Here is a 7,507-nt window from a genome sequence, read left to right as displayed (position 1 = left end):
AGAAAGGCTTCCAAATATCCTTGGGTAAACCAGGATTTATAAAAAGCTAAGTAGAAAGTAGTATAATGTTTAGTATGTCACTGAAGTGAAAAATATAGATTTTAGAGTGTTTAATACTCTAAAAAAAAGAGTGTGGTTCTTAGCTCTTCTTCTTCCTTCTTCTCCATGATTCTGCAGTTTATAAGAGCACAAAGAGTGATTGGTTAAAAGTTAGCGCAGTTTTAGTTACATAAGTAGATAAGAAAACTTATTTGTTAATATATAAAAACAATACATGTGTCTATTGTTAACTGGGTAAAAATGGATATAAAGATGAAACAGCCGTGTGGTTCAGGGCCATTTTGTGCCTTCAGAGCTAAAGTGGGCCAGGTTATGGTGATTTGAACTTGTGCAGAAAGTCTAGGAAGGCCTGCCTAGTATTTTGATAACATCCTAATAAACACGAGAAACAAGATCCTAATGAGCTTTGGAGTTTTCTTCCTTACCCAGAAAATTGAGATAAACGGAGCTCCCCGTAAAGGAGTATCCTGAAGGAGCTCAGCTCAAAAGAGACTGAGAAATCTCTTTCGAGAAGTGCAGCATAAAGCAGTGAAAAAGTTTCAGATAGCACATACTATATTATATAATTATACTAACATGTGCATGTATTATACACTTTCTATTATATAAACCTATAACAACATACATATAGAGTATACAGGGTATGTAATACAGTTTATAATGTAAAATACAAATAGTTAATCAATAATCAGTAAAATTTTAAAATAATAGATTTAAAGTATAAATAAATATAAACATTTAACACAAAGCAAATCAATTAAGGTAATCTGAATATATACATATATTCAATAAACATTGAATATAGCTGTCCTGGGGTGACTTTATGATGCTTGTATTCCCAGTAGCCTTGTTTATGTTACATATTAAGTTCTGCACCTTTAAGACGGGTTCTGAGAGCAAAATGGGGAAAGAAGTGTGCAGTTTGTGTTCAGAAAGAGCCCTCACTCGCCCGCATCCTGCTCCTGGACTGTGTTACCTGCAGCATGGAGAGATGGCAGGACAGAGCTCCTCTTTGCTTTTAGTTAGTTTTTAGCTATCTGAGGCAGAGAAGTTCCCCGGACTGTTTTTTTCCCTTTTTCTTGGATCTGTTCAAACCTGCTCTGGACTGAAAATCCATACAAACCCCAAGAGTTCACACTTGTCATCCACTGGGGCTTGTGTCTTGGCACTTTCCAGTGCCAGAGGGACTGGTAAGAGACTGAGTGTGCTGAGCTACACCACATGAAAAGGACTTTTTTCTCGATTTGCCATCTCATTGAACAGCAAGAGGTTTTATTGTTTAATATTATTCAATTTCTGTTAAATAAATATTTTTTTTTTCCACTTTTCTCCAAGGAAATATTTTCCCAAACCAGTTGGGGGAGAGGCTGCTTGAATTTGTTTTCTGGAGGGACCACAGTTGGAGGTTCTCTCCCAAATTCGCCATAAACCAGGACAATAACCATGCATTATATACTATGACATAATTTCATTTGCACCCCTTCAGGTATCCAGTTTATGCCCCTTCCAAACTCTCAAACACAAGTCAGCTGGGCCTATTGGAACAGGCTACTCTTATGTGCCATATTGGTTTGGTGCCTCCTATTTTGTTCACCAGTTGTTCTGGTACTTCTCATCCTCAGAAGACTTCACCATCATTCCTGAGCCCAGAACTGGCATCTCTTCAATATTGTTTGCAGAGGTGGTTGGTGTTAGGAAGTCATGTTGTTAAGGCCTAGCAATGGCCTTAATTGTTCTCTTCAAGCACCAGAGAGATCAGCGCTTGCATGGACACATTTCCCTCAGGAGCTGGAGCTAGTAAGTGCATCAGTGCTTCATCATGTTGCTCAGTCCTAGAAAGCAGCTAGACCAGTGCTGTGCATACACACAATTCCCCGGAGGTATCTTTCCCTTTTAACGTCAGATGTTTGACCTTCAAAATCGTTCTACATTCCTCTCATGCACAGCCAGCTGCAATACTTGAAATTGCTTGTTATTCCTAATGTTGCAGGATTCCTCTGGCTCCCAGCAATCTTTCCCAGCTTCCCAAGTTTCTCTTAGTGCTTATCCTCTGCCCTCCCACTTCACATCCTGTTCATCCCTCCTCCCTGAAACTTCCCCTGCCTCACAGCCTCCCTGGGGGCTGGTTGCCTATGTCACCTCTTTGCTAGGAAGCCCTTTGTGAATGGATGCATCCTTCTGGGAAGAAGCAGGCACGCAGCATTTAAGAGCATATCCACAGCCAGGCCATAAAAGCTTTTCTGCTGTGCCAGGAAAGCGCTGTGGGGGTGTAGCGCTTATGGAAACAAGAAGCCTTAACTTCGGCATTTGCAATGGTTCAGCTTTGAGGAAGCATTGCTTGGACACACTGCTCACTTCTACTACTTCTTCAGCACCCTGGGCTCCTCCAGACACATTCTACATCCTCCAGGGGTGCAGGGAAGCAGAGGTTTTCAACAGTTTCTTGAACAAGGTCATGCACCTCTGAAGAACGCTGACACAACGAGAGTTTGTCAAGCTGCTCTCAGAGGCTGCCTTTACTTTGGCTTCTTTTGGGAGGTTGTTTCTGGGCATCCCTTACCAGTGCCATGAGAGCAGTTTGGTGCTTGGTAGCACATATCTTCCAGGCAGAAGGGAGTGAGAAGCTCTAGAGCCAGAGTCAGTCTTTCTACCAGAGACCTTCAATCCCAGTTGAGGGTCCGGAGACGGAGACAAATATGACAATTTCCAGTAATCACAGTGCATTTGTTAGATTCTTGTTCTCAGATCTTGCTTAGAAACAGTAGCTGGCATCTGTGCTTGGTGCAGCCAGCCATAAATGCAAGTATTGTTCTTACCAGCTGTTTCAGACTTTTTATATTTATCTTATGACTAGCATCTTACTGTTCATTCTTTTACAGTAGGGCTCCGCTACTGGCAGTTTCAGCAGTGAGCTTGACAGAAGTTATCATCTGTATATTCCCTCTCTAAATAAATAGTAATTTGTTGGTAATCAGTCATCTCCTAATGAGACCTCACCAACATTCTATGTACTGTGTTTTTGGTTTTTTGGTTGGGGTTTTTTTGTTTGTTTGTTTGTGTTTTGTCTTGTTTTTTTGGGTTATTTTTTTGGGGTTTTTTTTTGTTTTTTGTGTGTGTTAAAACACATCTACAGTATTTCAGGAAAACATAGTTATTTCAGTACAGCTGTATAAAGTATTACTCCATGCAACTCCCCAGGACTGGGGCACTGAGTGTCTGGAAAGCTGCCCATTGAGAAAGAACCTGAGGGTGCTGGTTCATAGTGAACTGAACATGAGTCAGCACATGACCACGCGGCTTGTATCAGAAACACTGTGGACAGCAGGACAAGGGCAGTGATTGTTCCCCTGTGTTCAGTGCTGCTGAGGCCACACCTCAAGTGCTGCATCCAGTTCTGGGCCTCTCACTACAAGAAAATGCTGGAGTATGGCCAGAAAAAGGCAAGGAAGCTGGTGAAGGGTCTGGAGCACAAGTCCTATGAGGAGTAGCTGAGGGAACTGGGGTTGTTTAGCCTAGAGAAAAGGAGGCTTGGCGGGACCTAATCACTCTCTACAATTACCTGAAAGGAGGTTGTAGTGAGGTGAGGGTCAGCCCCCTCTCCCAGAGTTGCAAGTGATAGCACAAGAAGAAATGGCCTCAAGCTGTTCTAGGGAAGGTCTAGATTGGGTATTAGAAAAAATGTCTTCACTGAAGGAGTTGTCAAGCACTGGAATGGACTGCCCAGAGAAGTGATGGGGTCACTGTCCTTAGAAGGGTTCAAAAGTTATGTGGATATGGTACTTGGGGACATGGCTTAGTGGTGAACATGGTGGTACTGGGTTGACTCACAATCTTAGAGGTATTTTCCAACCTGAATTATTCCATGCTTCTATGAAGGGTCAGCTGCCTAGGGGTTTTTGCTGTATTTTGCTGAATGGCCTCCATACATGAGCAGGTAAGCATTGAAGCAGCTGCCTAGCAAGGAAATCCACCCTGGGACATTCCCAAGACTCACCTAGACCCTGAACAACCAGGGAAGTTGGGCCTTAGTGGTGCAGGAGGCTTACTGCACCATCTCCCCAAGTCTCTTCCAACCCAGCCTGTTCTACAGTTTGCACCATATAAACATTTGGTTTAATGGACAGAGTTGATTTGAAACATAGTCTTGTTTGCTTCAAGAACAGAGCCCAGAAGTTAATCTAGAGAGACAGAAAATGACATCAGTTTCTTGCAGATGACTGGCATGCTGCAAAGAATATAGCAGGGGAATACCCTGTTTCATGATGTTTACTTTTTCAGATTGAATCTGCTTGTCTATAAACTTCAGGAAGAATCAGGCTGAGTTTGACTTTCCTTTCCATGTAGTTCATGGAGGTCAACAGCATCACCCCTGTTATCACAGTCCCGTATCAAGGCAGCCTGGAGTACAAAATGTCAGTGTTACTCCCTCTGTTCAGACACATCATTTGTATTACATTATCCCTCTTATTTCTTCTCCAAGGGAATAGCACAGTCTGTAATAGCATGATCAGCAATTTCATATTTTTTAAACCTTTTTGTACGACATACGTCTATAACAAAGTGTCTCACATCCATGATGTGTTGCAATTTGTCACAGGAAGGAAAACATTAAAGAACTAGTTATTTTTTGACACTTTTGAGTAAAGTATTATGTGAGTTTTCTGAACATTGGATGCAAGTTCAAATCCTGTTTGGACGTGAAAAACAGTGTCGCCCTGAAAGCTCAGCTTCTGAGCTTGCTGACATGGTTTTCTAAGGACTTTCCCAGGACAGTAACTGTAAACATAGATATGAGTACATTCTTTCTGTTACACGTCTTGTGATGGACATCTCTCATGGCCAGTGCAGTGAGAAAGTGTTGTCCTGACCATCCAATCCCTGGCCATGGTCACAAGCCTATAAATCCTGGGAAGAAAAATAAACTCTGCTCTTTCTGCACCATACCTCAACCTGTGTCCATGTGGTCTATTCATCTTCAGCGGTAACAAAGCAGAATAACTGGATTCTCTATAGGAAACAAATAAATTGTTCATAAGTTGGGATGACTGCTTTTGTTATTTGACACACAGTTTCTAGGTTTCTCTTTCTCTCCCCTTTTTTGCCAATGTTGCTTGAGAATGCTTTGATTAGAAAATGATACAATACAAAACAAAACACTAAAAAATAACCAAAAACCACCCCACCAAACAACTTTCTTTTATCACAAAGAAAACCCAAATTGGCTAATATCAGAGAAAATTCACTTAAACGCTGAAGTCCCACACACAGGGAAATAAGGCTCAGTTGCTCAGTTGCCTTAATGTTGTCTCTGACTGTCTTTATGATGTTCCAGATCACCAGAAATATCTCCACAGGACTGGCTGACATCCTGTATGACCTACAGGAGACCATAAGCACACGTGTGTTACTTCTCTCCACAGAAGATTTCCTTTTAAGATAGTCAAACCACTTGCTTGCTATCAACACATTCCACTGGTATTTCTTCCCTAAAGAGGCACTTACCAACTTCCTTTGAACATCCTGTAGTCCCACCAGGACTAGTGCCTCACAACTGTCATTCCTTTTGCACAATCATTTCCTTTTTGAGATAATGAACAAACTGAATCTCATGCACCATCTGATTTTACAACACACCAAAGAGCAGTCTTGCATCCTCCCGTGTGAAAGCTCAGGCCTGGGCTGGTGCTTCCTGGGGTGGGTAGTCATCTCTTGACCAAAACTGAATGGGGCATAGATTTTCCTGTGCTGTTAAGTAACCAGATTTTTTTTTTTTTGGAAATAAAAATGTTCTGAAACTTCTCAGATTTGCCCTTTCTATTTGAAATTCAGTCATTACGTACAACTTATCCTCTGCCTCTAGAGACAATGTAACATTTATAGCTGAACATATGACTTCATAAAAATGGGAACAATTCAGATCTGTAGATGCCTCATGTTATTCATGTGCTGCAGCTCTCCTCAGCCAGCAATGCAGCATTTTGGAACACAGGACACAATTCCTCAGCCTTGTTACCTCTGCAGTGTTCCTGAAGTAATGGTGGTGGTACAAAATACCACACTTGAGGCTCATTTCTACCACAGCAATCTAACAATTTCATCAGCAGTTTCAACTCTTTTATCCTCTGATTTATGATATAGTTGGAAGAACCATGAAATTATCCCTCCTGCATTTTAACAGATTCCACTGAATCAACTTGAAATACAGATATAAAGCACTGGCAATACCAACCTACTGTACACAGCCAGTAGGGGGATTCAGTAACTGTATTGTTAGACCATTGCAGGCTAGTTTAACTCGAGTTAGACAGGCACAGATGCTTTTCTAGACACTAAATGCAATATTTCTGTGACTGAAGAGCCAGAGGGTGAGTGAAGGTGTACTCAGAAAAGTCTTAGAGTGGCTGCCTGTGCTTGGCTGAAGGTATTCACCTAGGAAGTGATCCTGGAATCAGAAAAAAATTAAAGTTTGAAATAGCTCTGGAGGAGAGCTGGTCCAACCCTCTTCTCAAAGCAGAGATGGCTTCCTAGCTAGGTCAGCTTGTTCAGGGCCAAACTCAGACAAGTTCTGAAGATCTCCAAGGATGGAGATCTCCCTCTGGGCCACTTGCCCCAGTGCTGAGCTCCTGAGTAAGGGAAGTAAATTTTTCCTCACATCCGACTGAAGCCTCCTTTGCCACATCTTTGTATCCTTTGCTGGGAGTCACATGCCTTTGCTGTGAGAAGTACCTTTGCAAAACGAGATTCAACTTAGCAAGAGAATTTCAGGATAACAAGATACCATTCTCTGCAGTTTGTTCTTACCTTGCTGAATGGCCCAAAGAAAATGCTGATAAATATATTCAAGAAAAAAGGATCAGCAGGTTATTCCAAGTTGAGCTGCCTATTATCTCTTTTGAACCTGCATTCTCTATACAGTAATTAATGTTTCTAAAATTATGACCTAGCGCTTAAACAAAATGAGGCTGTTCATGCAAACAATATCACTGAATGTTCTTCCTCTTAGAGATCAGAGGAAGAACAAGATAGAGAGTAATGAAATAAGTTACACCAAACTAAATTAGACAACTTCACCAATTAGACAAACCTGATAAGCATCATCAAAGGATACCCAGAGAAGTAGCTATCACTGACTCAGAATACTTAGCAGTCATCTGAAAAACTGAGTATATGAGATTAGAAAAGAGCAGATGTCTTTAAAAGGCTGAGAGATGCTGGGAAATGATGGAATGATCAGCTTTAACTTCAAGGCTGTCAATCTACCACCTATCACAAGCTCTACCACATTTTCACCAATAAAAAATACAAATCCAGATAACCCAAGCCAATTTTGCAGCAATGAATTTAAATCCCACCATAAAATATGTTACTAAGATGTAAAACAAAAATATTTTTTATATATGAAAGATCATTTCAGATCAGCTGAGTGCACTTGTTTCCCTATACTCAG

This window comes from Parus major, chromosome 2 (assembly GCF_001522545.3).
Source record: "Parus major isolate Abel chromosome 2, Parus_major1.1, whole genome shotgun sequence".
Taxonomy (NCBI): Eukaryota; Metazoa; Chordata; class Aves; order Passeriformes; family Paridae; genus Parus; species Parus major.
This window is presented reverse-complemented; position numbering follows the sequence as displayed.